This window comes from Manis pentadactyla, chromosome 6 (genome assembly GCF_030020395.1).
Source record: "Manis pentadactyla isolate mManPen7 chromosome 6, mManPen7.hap1, whole genome shotgun sequence".
Lineage (NCBI taxonomy): Eukaryota > Metazoa > Chordata > Mammalia > Pholidota > Manidae > Manis > Manis pentadactyla.
Genome location: NC_080024.1, coordinates 116,305,717 through 116,321,949, shown reverse-complemented (window position 1 = coordinate 116,321,949; position 16,233 = coordinate 116,305,717). Strand labels below are relative to the sequence as shown.

General features: G+C 42.4%; 1 long non-coding RNA gene across 2 annotated transcripts in view; it reads right to left on the bottom strand.

Moving 5' to 3' along the window:
• Positions 1–16,233, bottom strand: part of LOC118922761 (uncharacterized) — a 66,617-nt gene that overhangs the window by 20,753 nt on the left and 29,631 nt on the right. For both annotated transcript variants that reach the window (XR_005028870.2, XR_005028869.2), the window contains one exon: positions 10,798–11,025. This is a non-coding gene — a long non-coding RNA (uncharacterized LOC118922761). The remainder of the gene's footprint in view (positions 1–10,797; positions 11,026–16,233) is intronic.

The window sequence follows — 16,233 nt, the reverse complement described above, 5'->3', positions numbered from 1 at the left end:
ACCCCACCTATCCCCTGGCCCCACCGCTGTCCCCGAACAAGACCCACACTGAGATTATAACACCACCGTGAGACTCTGCTCTCGAGATATCTTTGCCTGCTGCTTAATAGCAAGTCTGAAAAAAGCAGCTCGTAAATAGTCAATTTTCAAACTCTCCCTCCGAGTTCTTAGACAGACTCACTCAAGCCCTATTACAGTTTACCAGCCTGGACACAGAAACGCCTGACGGGAGACATGTCCTTATGACATACTTCCTAGCTCAAAGCCACCCTGACATTAAAGCTACACTCAAAAAGTTAGAACAGGGCCCCACTACCCCACAGACTGAGATCCTAACAGTGGATTTTAAAGTCTTCCATAACCGGGAGGAGGAGAAAGAACACCATAAACAAAAGGCTGATCAGGCCAATTTCCAAATGTTGGCCCAGCTGATAAAACCACAACCTGGGCACTCCTCTACAAACAAGCCCCCCTCCAGGAGCTTGTTTCAAGTGCGGAAAAGAGGGACATTGGTCAAGGGCGTGCCCCTACCCCAGATCTCCTACCACGCCATGCCCCAGATGCCACAAAAAGGGCCACTGGAGGTCTGATTGCCCAGCTACCCGAAGGGGAGGCTGGACGAACAACCCCCATCCTAAGCCCGCCGTAGTTGGGCTGGCAGAAGATTGACGGGGTCCGGGGGCTTCTCGCCCGACCTTTTCCATCACCAAACAAGAGCCCAGAGTTACTTTAATAGTAGACAGTCGCCCCATCTCCTTCCTCCTAGATACAGGAGCCACCTTCTCAGTCCTGCAGGATTACCGGGGCCCTACCACGCCTGCCATTACTCCTATAGTCAGGGTAGGAGGTAAACAGATTTTCCCATTAAAACCCCCCCTTTTTATGCACAATCCAAGACAATCCCATACCTTTCTCCCACTCCTTCCTGGTTATGCCCCAGTGTCCCATCCCCTTACTAAGACGGGACATCCTTTCTCTCCTCCATGTTTCCATAACTATATCCACTCCCACAGCCCCCAGTACTCCCTTTCTGATGGCCCTCATAGCCGACGAACCCCCTCTACCCAATGAAAGCTCCAGTTCCACCCTCATACACCCTGTAAATCCCAGAGTTTGGGACATTACAAGCCCCTCCGTGGCTCTATGTCCTTCTGCCTCTATCAAATTATGTGACCCCTCTCAGTATATCTGTCAGGCCCAATACCCCCTAACCACTTCAGCCCTCATAGGCCTCCAACCCATCATTCAAGATCTTTTAAACAAAAATTACCTCAGACCCACTCACTCCCCGTTTAATACCCCCATATTAGCTGTTAAAAAAACCAACGGATCTTTCCACCTTGTCCAAGACCTTCGCCTAATCAACATGGCCATCGTCCCTATCCATCCCTTAGTCCCAAATCCATACACCCTTTTATCGCTGCCCTGCCTTGGCCTCCCGAGACCCCTCCTCCCAAGATTTTTTCGTCTTCACCTGGACGGACCCATACACAAGACATTCTGAACAACTCACTTGGACAGTTTTGCCACAAAGCTTCCAAGTCCACCTTATTACAATACGTGGACGATCTTCTACTCTGCAGTCCCTCGTGGGAACAGTCTCAACTTGACACTGCCTCCCTACTTAACCTTCTAGCTTCCAGAGGTTACCGAGTATCCCCTGTCAAAGCTCAATTTCTCTCTTCCCCTTCTGTCACTTACCTCCGATTTCTTCTATCTCAACAAAGAAAGTCCATTACCTTAGACAGAAAACGGCTCCTCTCTGACCTGCCCGTTCCCAAAACCAAGACAGAAATCCTTTCCTTTCTAGGCCTGGCTAAGTATTTTAGAGCGTGGATCCCTAACTTCTCCCTGTTGGCAAGACCCCTATACGACCTCAGCAAAGGACCCCCTGAAGAACCATTATCCTCCTCACCCAAACACTCCTTCATTAAGCTCCGTCGAGCCCTTGTGGAAGCCCCAGCTCTCCATCTTCCTGATTTGTCGAAGCCCTTCTCATTATACATTCATGAGAGGTCCAGTCAAGCTCTAAGAGTCCTAGGCCAATATCATAGCCCATCCTTTGCCCCAGTAGCTTATCTTTCCAAGCAATTAGACCCCACAGTTCGGGGATGGGCCCCCTGCCTACGGGCATTAGCCGCTGGACAGCTCTTGCAGAAGGAAGCTCATAAACTGACATTCGGGGCGCCCCTTACCATTCTGTCCCCACATCACCTAAAGGATCTCTTAACCTACAAAAGTTTACAGACTCTCCCTCCCTCCAGACTCCTGACCTTACTGTCCTCTTTCATCCAAAATCCCGTTCACCCCCTTTGCCATCCATACCCAAATCATGACTTTTTCCTCCTTTACTGCTCTCTTGCTTTTTCCCCTCATTCCTATTGTCTTCCTCGCCACCCCAGCCTCCTTTGTATGGCAATTCAAAGTAAGACAGACTTACACACAGCATCAAACAAAGGTTACTGTCCTCATTGCCACATCAGACCGCCCTCTGAAAGGCTGCTCCGAGCCTTTATACCTCCACTTTCCTCCCTCCACCGAAGTGTTCACTAGCAGCTACCTTTATTCTTCCTACCTCTGCTTCCTCTATGACCAAAGACAAGCCTATTGCAGGTGATAGCAAGACACCTACGGGGGATGTCCCTACTGGTCTTGCGCCATTCACTACATGAGTAACTCCCAGTACCCACAGAATTACTCCTCCAACCGTTTCATGAAATACCCCAACGGCTCATTCTACTTATCAATCCCAGATCCTTAGGACCCTCGATGGGCCACCAGGGTCACAGCCTCAGTTTACTATGGGGGGTCCTCGACCCCACACGGTACCCTTCATATCTCTTGAGAGTATGTTCCCTCTCACTCCCAGATCTCTCAAGTTGCATCAGATATCGGACATTCCGAAAAAGTCATTATCCAAACTCTTGACGGCACTTCTTCATCTTCTTATTCCTGCTACTCTTGGTTACAGCTTATTCAAGACACCACCATCTTTCTCAACCACACCCTCAACACCACCAATTGTTTCTTATGTGCATCACTACAGCACCCATTGCTGGCCGCCGTGCCACTTAATATTTCCAACTACTCCTTCCATGCAGAAGGACAACCCCTCCGTCCCCTGGCAGACATACCCCTATGAGAACCAGAATACACAGATAATCTCACCATCCACCACTGTGTAGGCCCAGCTCCAACCCCCTCCAGCGCACTTCACTGCCTCTCTATCTACACCCCTACCTCCGGCTCTAAGACTTTCACTCAACCGGGACACTTCTTTTAGTGTAATGGCAGTCTTTTCAAATCACTGCCTCCCAACTCCGATATACCCTGCATTCTCGTCACCCTAATCCCACAGCTTACACTTTACAGCATGGCAGAATTTCTTGAGCTCCAACCTCCCTTGCCCTCGTGCACAAAAAGGGTTGCTTTCCTTCCCATCATGGTCGGTACCTCTTTGACCACCTCAGCCATTGGGGCAGGGTTTTCGGGAGGAGCCTTGGGTCACTCTCTATGGGCAATTAAAGATCTCAACGCCAAACTTGAGGGAGCCCTGACATCCACTGCCGATTCCCTGGCCTCTCTCCAAAGACAGGTCACTTCACTAACTAAGGTCACCCTTCAAAACCGGCGGGCCTTAGATCTGCTTACAGCCGAGAAGGGTGGCACCTGCGTCTTCCTTCGGGAAGAGTGCTGCTATTACATCAACGGATCCGGCATTGTGGAAACTGACATTACCAAACTCACCGACCTTGCCTCCAGCCTCCACTCTGCTTCCAATTCCAACCCATTCTCTTCAATACTAACAAACCCCTTTCTCACGTGGCTCTGGCCCATTGCAGGCCCTATAATAATCATTCTCCTCGCCTGTCTCTTCTTACCCTGTATAATAAAGTTCATCAAATCCCAAGTCGAAAAAATCTCTAATCAAACTTTCAACCAGCTTTTACTCAGGAACTATCAGCTTCTGGCCACAGAAGATCCCTCACCCTCACGTAACCTCCTCACCACACGCTGAGATAGACCCCTCTCTCCGCTGGAAACTGTTCCTGGAAACAATGGCCGCAGACACCTGGCTTCTGGCACCCGTATCCTCCTGGCACCATTGGAATCAACAAGTCCTCGACCTATAGTTACAAGGAACCTTCATTGATTTCCAACCTGAAGAAGTCCACAACTACTCGTCCTTACTGTGGGGAGTCCTATCAACCCTTTCCCCCCAATCCTCAAGCCCTCACTCCCTTCTCCGCCCCCGTTCAGCAGGAAGCAGTCAGAAAGAAAGCAACGTCCACAACCCCATAGAGGAGAAAGGGGGGAATGAAGGTCCCCCACCAGTAAGATGGCAAACTATCGGCTTCTCTTCCGGGTCCTCAGTTCCCGACGGTGCCACCTAAAGACCTATCATCTCTCTCCCCACTCCCACTCCCAGCACCTAGCCAATAGCCACCAGCCCCATAGAAGTAACACCACAATCACCCCATGCCCCTTCCTATATAACCCAGCACCTTTCCCCAATAAAGCGGAATTCTCCGGTGAATTGCTGCTGTGTGTCGCTCCTTTCCTTTCAGAGATCAAGGAATATATAGAAACAAACGACAACAACAACACAAAGCCCCAACTTCTGTGGGACGCAGGGAAAGCAGTCTTAAGAGGAAAGTATATAGCGATCCAGGCACACTTGAAGAACAAAGAACAATCCCAAATGAATAGTCTAACATCACAATTATTGAAACTGGAAAAAGAAGAACAAATGAGGCCTAAAGTCGGCAGAAGGAGGGACATAATAAAGATCAGAGAAGAAATAAACAAGATTGAGAAGAATAAAACAATAGCAAAAATCAATGAAAGCAAGAGCTGGTTCTTTGAGAAAATAAACAAAATAGATAAGCCTCTAGCCAGACTTATTAAGAGAAAAAGAGAATCAACACAAATCAACAGAATCAGAAATGAGAATGGAAAAATCAAGACAGACTCCACAGAAATACAAATAATTATTAAAGACTACTATGAAAACCTATATGTCAAGAAGATGGAAAACCTAGAAGAAATGGACAACTTCCTAGAAAAATACAACCTTCCAAGACTGACTAAGGAAGAAACACAAAAGTTAAACAAACCAATTACGAGCAAAGAAATTGAAATGGTAATCAAAAACCTACCCAAGAACAAAACCCCCGGGCCGGACGGATTTACCTTGGAATTTTATCAGACACACAGAGAAGACATAATACCCATTCTCCTTAAAGTTTTCCAAAAAATAGAGGAGGAGGGAATACTCCCAAACTCATTCTATGAAGCAACATCACCCTAATACCAAAACAAGGCAAAAATCCCACCAAAAAAGAAAATTACAGACCAATATCCCTGATGAAAGTAGATGCAAAAATACTCAACAAAATACTAGCAAACCGAATTCAACAGTATATCAAAAGGATCATACACCATGACCAAGTGGGATTCATCCCAGGGATGCAAGGATGGTACAACATTCGAAAATCCATCAACATCATCCACCACATCAACAGAAAGAAAGACAAAAACCACATGATCATCTCCATAGATGCTGAAAAAGCATTTGACAAAATTCAACATCCATTAATGATAAAAACTCTCAGCAAAATGGGAATAGAGGGCAAGTACCTCAACGTAATAAAGGCCATCTATGATAAACCCACAGCCAACATTATATTGAACAGCGAGAAGCTGAAAACTTTTCCTCTGAGATCGGGAACTAGACAGGGATGCCCACTCTCCCCAGTGTTATTTAACATAGTACTGGAGGTCCTAGCCACAGCAATCAGACAAAACAAAGAAATACAAGGAATCCAGATTGGAAAAGAAGAAGTTAAGCTGTCACTATTTGCAGATTATATGATATTGTATATAAAAAACCCTAAAGACTCCACTCCAAAACTACTAGAACTGATATTGGAATACAGCAAAGTTGCAGGATACAAAATAAACACATAGAAAGCTGTAGCTTTCCTATACACTAACAATGAACCAATCGAAAGAGAAATCAGGAAAACAATTCCATTCACAATTGCATCAAAAAGAATAAAATACCTAGGAATAAACCTAACCAAAGAAGTGAAAGACCTATACCCTGAAAACTACAAGTCACTCTTAAGAGAAATTAAGGGGAACACTAACAAATTGAAACTCATCCCATGCTCATGGCTAGGAAGAATTAATTTCGTCAAAATGGCCATCCTGCCCAAAGCAATATACAGATTTGATGCAATACCTATGAAACTACCAGCAACATTCTTCAATGAACTGGAACAAATAATTCAAAAATTCATATGGAAACACCAAAGACCCCGAATAGCCAAAGCAATCTTGAGAAAGAAGAATAAATCTCACTCCCCAACTTCAAGCTCTACTACAAAGCCATAGTAATCAAGACAATTTGGTACTGGTACAAGAACAGAGCCACAGACCAGTGAAACAGACAAGAGACTCCAGACATTAACCCAAACATATATGGTCAATTAATATATGATAAAGGAGCCATGGACATACAATGGCGAAATGACAGTCTCTTCAACAGATGGTGCTGGCAAAACTGGACAGCTACATGTAGGAGAATGAAACTGGACCATTGTCTAACCCCATACACAAAAGTAAATTCAAAATGGATCAAAGACCTGAATGTAAGTCATGAAACCATAAAACTTTTAGAAAAAAACATAGGTAAAAACCTTTTATTTTTATTTTTATTTATTTATTTTTTTACATAATTATTTTTTATTGAAGGGTAGTTGACACACAGTATTACATTACATTAGTTTCAGGTGTACAACGTAGTGATTCAACATTTTATACATGACAATTCTAGGTACCAGCTATCACCATACCAAGCTGTTACAATATCTTGACTATATTCATTACATCCCGGTTACTTATTATTTTACCATTGGAAGTGTGTACTTTTTTTGTGTGTGTGTGTGTGAGGGCATCTCTCATATTTATTGATCAAATGGTTGTTAACAACAATAAAATTCTGTATAAGGGAGTCAATGCTTAATGCACAATCATTAATCCACCCCAAGCCTAATTTTCATCAGTCTCCAATCTTCTGAGGCATAACAAACAAGTTCTTACATGGTGAACAAATTCTTACATAGTGAATAAGTTCTTACATGGTGAACAGTACAAGGGCAGCCATCACAGAAACCTTCGGTTTTGCTCATGCATTATGAACTATAAACAGTCAGTTCAAATATCAATACTCATTTGATTTCTATACTTGATTTATATGTGGATACCACATTTCTCTCTTTATTATTATTATTTTTAATAAAATGCTGAAGTGGTAGGTAGATACAAGATAAAGGTAGAAAACATAGTTTAGTGTTGTAAGAGAGCAAATGTAGATGATCAGGTGTGTGCCTGTAGACTATGTGTTAATCCAAGCTAGACAAGGGCAATAAAACATCCACGTATGCAGAAGATTTCTCTCAGAACAGGGGGGGTGAGGTTCTAAGCCTCTGTTGATCCCCAATTTATCACATGATGACCCCCCTGCAACTGTGCCTGCCTTCGGTTGTTCCTCCCTTGAGGAATCTTACCCGTCTCTGGCTAACCAGTCATCTTCCGGGGCCATACAGGGAAATGTAAAGTTGGTAAGTGAGAGAGAAGCCTGCAAAAACCTTTTAGACATAATCATGAGTGACCTCTTCTTGAACATATCTCCCTGGGCAAGGAAAACAACAGCAAAAATGAACAAGTGGGATTATATTAAGCTGAAAAGCTTCTGTACAGCAAAAGACACCATCAATAGAACAAAAAGGAACCCTACAGTATGGGAGAATATATTTGAAAATGACACATCCGATAAAGGCTTGACGTCCAGAATATATAAAGAGATCACACGCCTCACAAACAAATAACAAATAACCCAATTAAAAAATGGGCAGAGGAACTGAACAGACAGTTCTCCAAAAAAGAAATACAGATGGCCAACAGACACATGAAAAGATGCTCCACATCACTAATTATCAGAGAAATGCAAATTAAAACTACAATGAGGTATCACCTCACACCAGTAAGGATGGCTGCCATCCAAAAGACAAACAACAACAAATGTTGGCGAGGCTGTGGAGAAAGGGGAACCCTCCTACACTGCTGGTGGGAATGTAAGTTAGTTCAACCATTGTGGAAAGCAGTATGGAGGTTCCTCAAAATGCTCAAAATAAACTTACCATTTGACCCAGGAATTCCACTCCTAAGAATTTACCCTAAGAACACAGCACTCAAGTTTGAAAAAGACAGTTGCACCCCTATGTTTATCACAGCACTATTTACAATAGCCATGAATTGGAAGCTACCTAAGTGTCCATCAGTAGATGATTGGATAAAGAAAATGTGGTACATATACACAATGGAATATTACTCAGCCATAAGGAGAAAACAAATCCTACCATTTTCAGCAACATGGATGGAGGTAGAGGGTATTATGCTCAGTGAAAAAAGCCAAGTGGAGAAAGAGAAATGCCTAATGATTTCACTCATCTGTGGAATATAAGACAAAGGAAAAACTGAAAGAAGAAAACAGCAGCAGAATCACAGAACCCAAGAATGGACTAAGAGTTACCAAAGGGAAAGGGACTGGGGAGGATAGGTGGGTAGGGAGGGATAAGGTGGGGGAAGATAAGGGGGGTATTAAGATTAGCGTGCATAAAGGGGGGAGTGGGCGAAAGGGGAGGGCTGTACAACACAGAGAAGACAAGTAGTGATTCTACAGCATTTTGCTATGCTGATGGACAGTGACTGTAAAGGGGTTTATAGGGGGGACCTGGTATAGGGGAGAGCCTAGTAAACATAATATTCTTCATGTAATTGTTGATTAATGATAACAATAACAACAAAAAAAGCAGTTCCTGTGTGTTGACCTCCAGTAAGTTCTTCACAATGGTATAAAGGGCATATCAAAGTGTGGGCAAAGGGTCTGTTTGTGTTTATACAGAGGATCAAAGCCCAGTTTGGCTACCCAGAAAATGAAATAAGATACGATATGAAGAAGAAGTTCCAACATCAACATACTCTGGAAGAGTCATTCCAGAAGATGATCATCAAAAAATGTCAACAAAGATCCTGTCGCTGTTGCAGTTGTAGCTGCATTCATCCCACTGGATTCTGGAATTGCCATTGGAATGAAGGGGGAGATATCTAAGCTGGCCTGTGCATACAGTAAAATAACAAATTTGACTGGATCTATACTGTTGGAACTCAACCAAGAATTAGGAGAAGTGCAAGTTGCAGCGCTCCAAAATCTTGAAACTATAGACTATCTACTGTTAAAACAACATATGGGATGTGAACAGTTCCCATGAATGTGTTGTTTTAAATTGTCTGATTTTTCTCAAACTATTCAAATTCAGTTAGACAATATCCATCATATCATAGATAAGTTTTCACAAATGCTTAGGGTGCCTAACTGGTTTTCCTGGTTTCACTGGAGATGGCTGGTAATTGTAGGTCTGCTTTGGTTATGTAACTGCATTCCTATTATGTTAATGTGTGTGAGCAATTTAATTAGTAGTTTAAAACCTATACATGTTTAAGTTACTCTACAAGAAGATATGTCAAAGAAATAACTAATCTTCCCATGTTTTCTTCCATCTGCTACTTCTATAGCTTTTCTTCTTCCTTCCTAATTACAACCCTTAAATAGAATTCGTGCCTCATATCGAATTTACTGAGTGTCATAATTCCTCCAAGTGGTAAAAATACCTCAAGACAAATGCTGGGCATAAAACCCACAGGGCATAAATCTGCAAAGAAGTAAAAAGCTAACCTTTTCAAACAATATGGCTTCTCTCTCACTTACCAACTTTACATTTCCCTGTATGGCCCCGGAAGATGACTGGTTAGCCAGAGACAGGTAAGATTCCTCAAGGGAGGAACAACCTAAGACAGGCACAGTTGCAGGGGAGCCATCAGGTGAGAAATTGGGGATCAACAGAGGTGAGGCTTAGAACCTCACCCCCCCTGTTTTGAGTGAAATCTTCTGCATCTGTGAATGTTTTGTTGCCCTTGTCTAGCTTGGATTAATACTTAGCCTATAAGCACACACCTGATCATCTACATTTGCTTTCTTACAGCACTAAACTATGTTTTCTACCTTTATCTTGCATCTACCTACCAATTCAGCATTTTATTTAAAATAATAATAATAATAATAATAATAAGGGATAAATGTGAGATTCACATATAAATCAAGTATAAAAATCAAACGAATATTCATACCTGACCTGATTGTTTGTACTTCATAATGCATGATCAAAACTGAAAGTTTCTGTGATGACTGCCCTTGCACTGTTCACCATGTAAGAACTTACTCACTATGTAAGAATTTGTTCACCATGTAAGAACTTGTTCATTGTGCTTCAGAAGATCGAAGACTGATGAGAATTAGGCTTGGGGTGGATTAATGATTGTGCATTGAGTCCCCTGTACAGAATTTTATTGTTGTTAACTGTTAACAACCATTCTATCAATAAATATGAGAGAGGCCCTCTCAAGAAAAAATAAATAAATAAAAAAAATAAATTTAAAAAAAGGGATAAAACTAATGGTTCCAAAATGAGGAATGGCATATTTATGTGATCTTCCTGCTATCCCATTAAAATGACAGTAAAGAAATAAAGAGCTATAACCAAAGAGCAATCAAGAGACAAGGAAGGACCATCAGTGACATAAACTGTTCAATAAATTCTGGAAGACAGAGAGGAAAACCTAGAGAAACACAGAGGAGGCAATTTGAGCCTGATAGATGCACAGAGGCCATACCTGAGAGGAAGTCAGATGTCCTGCAGATCCCAACATGCAAGGATGCAGAAATTTCACTTCCCATGTATCCTTTCTTAGGAAGTTACCTGGCAATATGCCTCAGCAAGACAAAGGAATAAACCAAGGGAAAGACACTGGCGTCCAGGAAAGACAAGGTCACTGGGGAGTCTCAGAGTGGCGGATGCAGGGCAGATGCAGTCAGCAAGCAATAGGCTCAGAACATGTCATCTGGGGAAGAAAACAGAAAGGGCTGAGTATTCTTAAATTTCACACTAACTTTGAGATTTTAGGGTGGGGTAAAGAGGACAACAATGCAAAAATAAAAAGAAAGAAATGAGAAAGCCACCCTTTTCATCAGGATGATTTGGTGCAAGCAACAGGAAAATCAATTCAGTGTGGCTTAAAAAATAAATTTATTGATCCCATTCCAGGAGGGGGCGGAAGATGGCGGCGTGAGTAGAGCAGCGGAAATCTCCTCCCAAAACCACATATATCTATGAAAATATAACAAAGACAACCCTTCCTAGAATAAAGACCAGAGGACACAGGACAATATCCAGACCACATCCGCACCTGAGAGAACCCAGCGCCTCGCGAAGGGGGTAAGATACAAGCCCCGGCCCGGCGGGAGCTGAGCGCCCCTCCCCCCAGCTCCCGGCGGGAGAAGAGCAGGCAGAGCGGGAGGGAGACGGAGCCCAGGACTGCCGAACACCCAGCCCCAGCCATCCGGGCCAGAGTGCAGGGCGCTCGATACTAGGAAAACAGGGCAGCAAGAACAGTGAGCAGGCACTGGAGGCTGGGCGACAGAGGACATAAGAAAAGCGCGCGACCATTTTTTTTTTTGCTTTTTTGCTGTTTTGTTGGCGAGCGCTTTATGGAAGTCTTAAAGGGATAGGGACCCCAATACTAGGGAAACAGGGCAGAAATACCGGTGAGCAGAGGCCTGAGGCTGGCACCGGAAAATAAAGAAAAACGAACGACCACCTTTTTTTTTTTTTTTTAATTAAAAAATTTTTTTTTTTTTTAATTAAAAAAATTATTTTTTCTTTTTTTTTTTTGGTGGGCGTTGTTTTGTTTTAGCGGGTGCTTTTTGGAAGTCTTAAAGGGGCAGGGCGGGTCACTTAATCAAGAGGTAGGGAATCTGGGATCTCTGGGCACCCTAACCCCTGGGCTGCAGGGAGCAGGGAGGCCCCTTACGGAGATAAATAGCCTCCCAGCAGCTCCTGCTCCAACGCGACTCCACCATTTTGGAGTAGCTGCCCGAGCCAGGCCACGCCCACAGCAACAGCAGAGACAAACTCCATAGCAGCCGGGCAGGAAGCAGAAACCCTGTCTGCGCGCAGCTGCCCAGCACAAGCCACTAGAGATCACTGTTCTCCCAGGAGAGGAGGGCCACAAACCAACAAGAAAGGAAGTCCTTCCAGCCGTCACTCGTCCCAGTTCTGCAGACTATTCCTATCACCATGAAAAGGCAAAGCTACAGGCAGACAAAGATCACAGAGACAACACCAGAGAAGGAGACAGACCTAACCAGTCTCCCTGAAAAAGAATTCAAAATAAGAATCATAAACATGCTGACAGAGATGCAGAGAAATACGCAAGAGAAATGGGATGAAGTCCGGAAGGAGATCACAGATGCCAGAAAGGAGATCGCAGAAATGAAACAAACTCTGGAAGGGTTTATAAGCAGAATGGATAGGATGCAAGAGGCCATTGATGGAATTGAAATCAGAGAACAGGAACACATAGAAGCTGACATAGAGAGATAAAAGGATCTCCAGGAATGAAACAATATTAAGAGAACTGTGTGACCAATCCAAAAGGAAAAATATCCGTATTATAGGGGTCCCAGAAGAAGAAGAGAGAGGAAAAGAGATGGAAAGTATCTTAGAAGAAATAATTGCTGAAAACTTCCCCACACTGGGGGAGGAAGTAATCGAACAGACCACGGAAATACACAGAACCCCCAACAGAAAGGATCCAAGAAGGGCAACACCAAGACACATAATAATTAAAATGGCAAAGATCAAGGACAAGGAAAGAGTGTTAAAGGCAGCTAGAGAGAAAAAGGTCACCTATAAAGGGAAACCCATCAGGCTAACGTCAGATTTCTCAACAGAAACCCTACAGGCCAGAAGAGAATGGCATGATATATTTAATACAATGAAACAGAAGGGCCTTGAACCAAGGATACTGTATCCAGCACGACTATCATTCAAATATGACGGTGGGATTAAACAATTCCTAGACAAACAAAAGCTGAGGGAATTTGCTTTCCACAAACCACCTCTACAGAACATCTTACAGGGACTGCTCTAGATGGGAGCACTCCTAGAAAGAGCACAGCACAAAACACCCAACATATGAAGAATCGAGGAGGAGGAACAAGAAGGGAGAGAAGAAAAGAATCTCCAGACAGTGTATATAAAAGCTCAATAAGTGAGCTAAGTTAGGCAGTAAGATACTAAAGAGGCTAACCTTGAACCTTTGGTAACCACGAATTTAAAGCCTGCAATGGCAATAAGTACATATCTTTCAATAGTCACCCTAAATGTTAATGGGTTGAATGCACCAATCAAAAGACACAGAGTAACAGAATGGATAAAAAAGCAAGACCCATCTATATGCTGCTTACAAGAAACTCACCTCAAACCCAAAGACATGTACAGACTAAAAGTCAAGGGATGGAAAAACATATTTCAAGCAAACAACAGTGAGAAGAAAGCAGGGGTTGCAGTACTAATATCAGACAAAATAGACTTCAAAACAAAGAAAGTAACAAGAGATAAAGAAGGACACTACATAATGATAAAGGGCTCAGTCTAACAAGAGGATATAACCATTCTAAATATATATGCACCCAACACAGGAGCACCAGCATATGTGAAACAAATACTAACAGAACTGAAGGGGGATATAGACTGCAATGCATTCATTCTAGGAGACTTCAACACACCACTCACCCCAAAGGATAGATCCACTGGGCAGAAAATAAGTAAGGACACGGAAGCACTGAACAACACAGTAGAGCAGATGGACCTAATAGACATCTATAGAACTCTACATCCAAAAGCAGCGGGATATACATTCTTCTCAAGTGCACATGGAACATTCTCCAGAATAGACCACAATACTAGGCCACAAAAAGAGCCTCAGAAAATTCCAAAAGATTGAAATCCTACCAACCAACTTTTGAGACCACAAAGGCATAAAACTAGAAATAAACTGTACAAAGAAAGCAAAGAGGCTCACAAACACATGGAGGCTTAACAACACGCTCCTAAATAATCAATGGATCAATGACCAAATCAAAATGGAGATCCAGCAATATATGGAAACAAATGACAACAACAACACTAAGCCCCAACTTCTGTGGGACGCAGCAAAAGCAGTCTTAAGAGGAAAGTATACAGCAATCCAAGCATATTTAAAAAAGGAAGAGCAATCCCAAATGAATGGTCTAATGTCACAATTATCGAAATTGGAAAAAGAAGAACAGATGAGGCCTAAGGTCAGCAGAAGGAGGGACATAATAAAGATCAGAGAAGAAATAAATAAAATTGAGAAGAATAAAACAATAGCAAAAATCAATGAAACCAAGAGCTGGTTCTTCGAGAAAATAAACAAAATAGATAAGCCTCTAGCCAGACTTATTAAGAAGAAAAGAGAGTCAACACAAATCAACAGTATCAGAAACGAGAAAGGAAAAATCACGATGGACCCCACGGAAATGCAAAGAATTATTGGAGAATACTATGAAAACCTATATGCTAACAAGCTGGGAAACCTAGGAGAAATGGACAACTTCCTAGAAAAATATAACCTTCCAAGATTGACCCAGGAAGAAACAGAAAATCTAAACAGACCAATTACCAGCAACGAAATTGAAGCGGTAATCAAAAAACTACCAAAGAACAAAACCCCCGGGCCAGATGGATTTACCTCGGAATTTTATCAGACATACAGGGAAGACATAACACCCATTCTCCTTAAAGTTTTCCAAAAAATAGAGGAGGAGGGGATACTCCCAAACTCATTCTATGAAGCTAACATCACCCTAATACCAAAACCAGGCAAAGACCCCACCAAAAAAGAAAACTACAGACCAATATCCCTGATGAACGTAGATGCAAAAATACTCAACAAAATATTAGCAAACCGAGTTCAAAAATACATCAAAAGGATCATACACCACGACCAAGTGGGATTCATCCCAGGGATGCAAGGATGGTACAACATTCGAAAGTCCATCAACATCATCCACCACATCAACAAAAAGAAAGACAAAAACCACATGATCATCTCCATAGATGCTGAAAAAGCATTTGACAAAGTTCAACATCCATTCATGTTAAAAACTCTCAGCAAAATGGGAATAGAGGGCAAGTACCTCAACATAATAAAGGCCATCTATGATAAACCCACAGCCAACATTATATTGAACAGCGAGAAGCTGAAAGCATTTCCGCTGAGATCGGGAACTAGACAGGGATGCCCAATCTCTACACTGTTATTTAACATAGTACTGGAGGTCCTAGCCACGGCAATCAGACAAAATAAAGAAATACAACGAATCCAGATTGGTAAAGAAGAAGTTAAACTGTCACTATTTGCAGATGACATGATACTGTACGTAAAAAACCCTAAAGACTCCACCCCAAAACTACTAGAACTGATATCGGAATACAGCAAAGTTGCAGGATACAAAATCAACACACAGAAATCTGTGGCTTTCCTATATACTAACAATGAACCAACAGAAAGAGAAATCAGGAAAACAACTCCATTCACAATTGCATCCAAAAAAATAAAATACCTAGGAATAAACCTTACCAAAGAAGTGAAAGACTTATACTCTGAAAACTACAAGTCATTCTTAAGAGAAATTAAAGGGGACACTAACAGATGGAAACTCATCCAATGCTCGTGGCTAGGAAGAATTAATATCGTTAAAATGGCCATCCTGCCCAAAGCAATATACAGATTTGATGCAATCCCTAAGAAACTACCAGCAACATTCTTCAATGAACTGGAACAAATAATTCAAAAATTCATATGGAAACACCAAAGACCCCGAATAGCCAAAGCAAACCTGAGAAAGAAGAATAAAGTAGGGGGGATCTCACTCCCCAACTTCAAGCTCTACTATAAAGCCATAGTAATCAAGACAATTTGGTACTGGCACAAGAGCAGAGCCACAGACCAATGGAACAGACTAGAGAATCCAGACATTAACCCAGACATATATGGTCAATTAATATTTGATAAAGGAGCCATGGACATACAATGGCGAAATGACAGTCTCTTCAACAGATGGTGCTGGCAAAACTGGACAGCTACATGTAGGAGAATGAAACTGGACCATTGTCTAACCCCATATACAAAAGTAAATTCAAAATGGATCAAAGACCTGAATGTAAGCCATGAAACCATTAA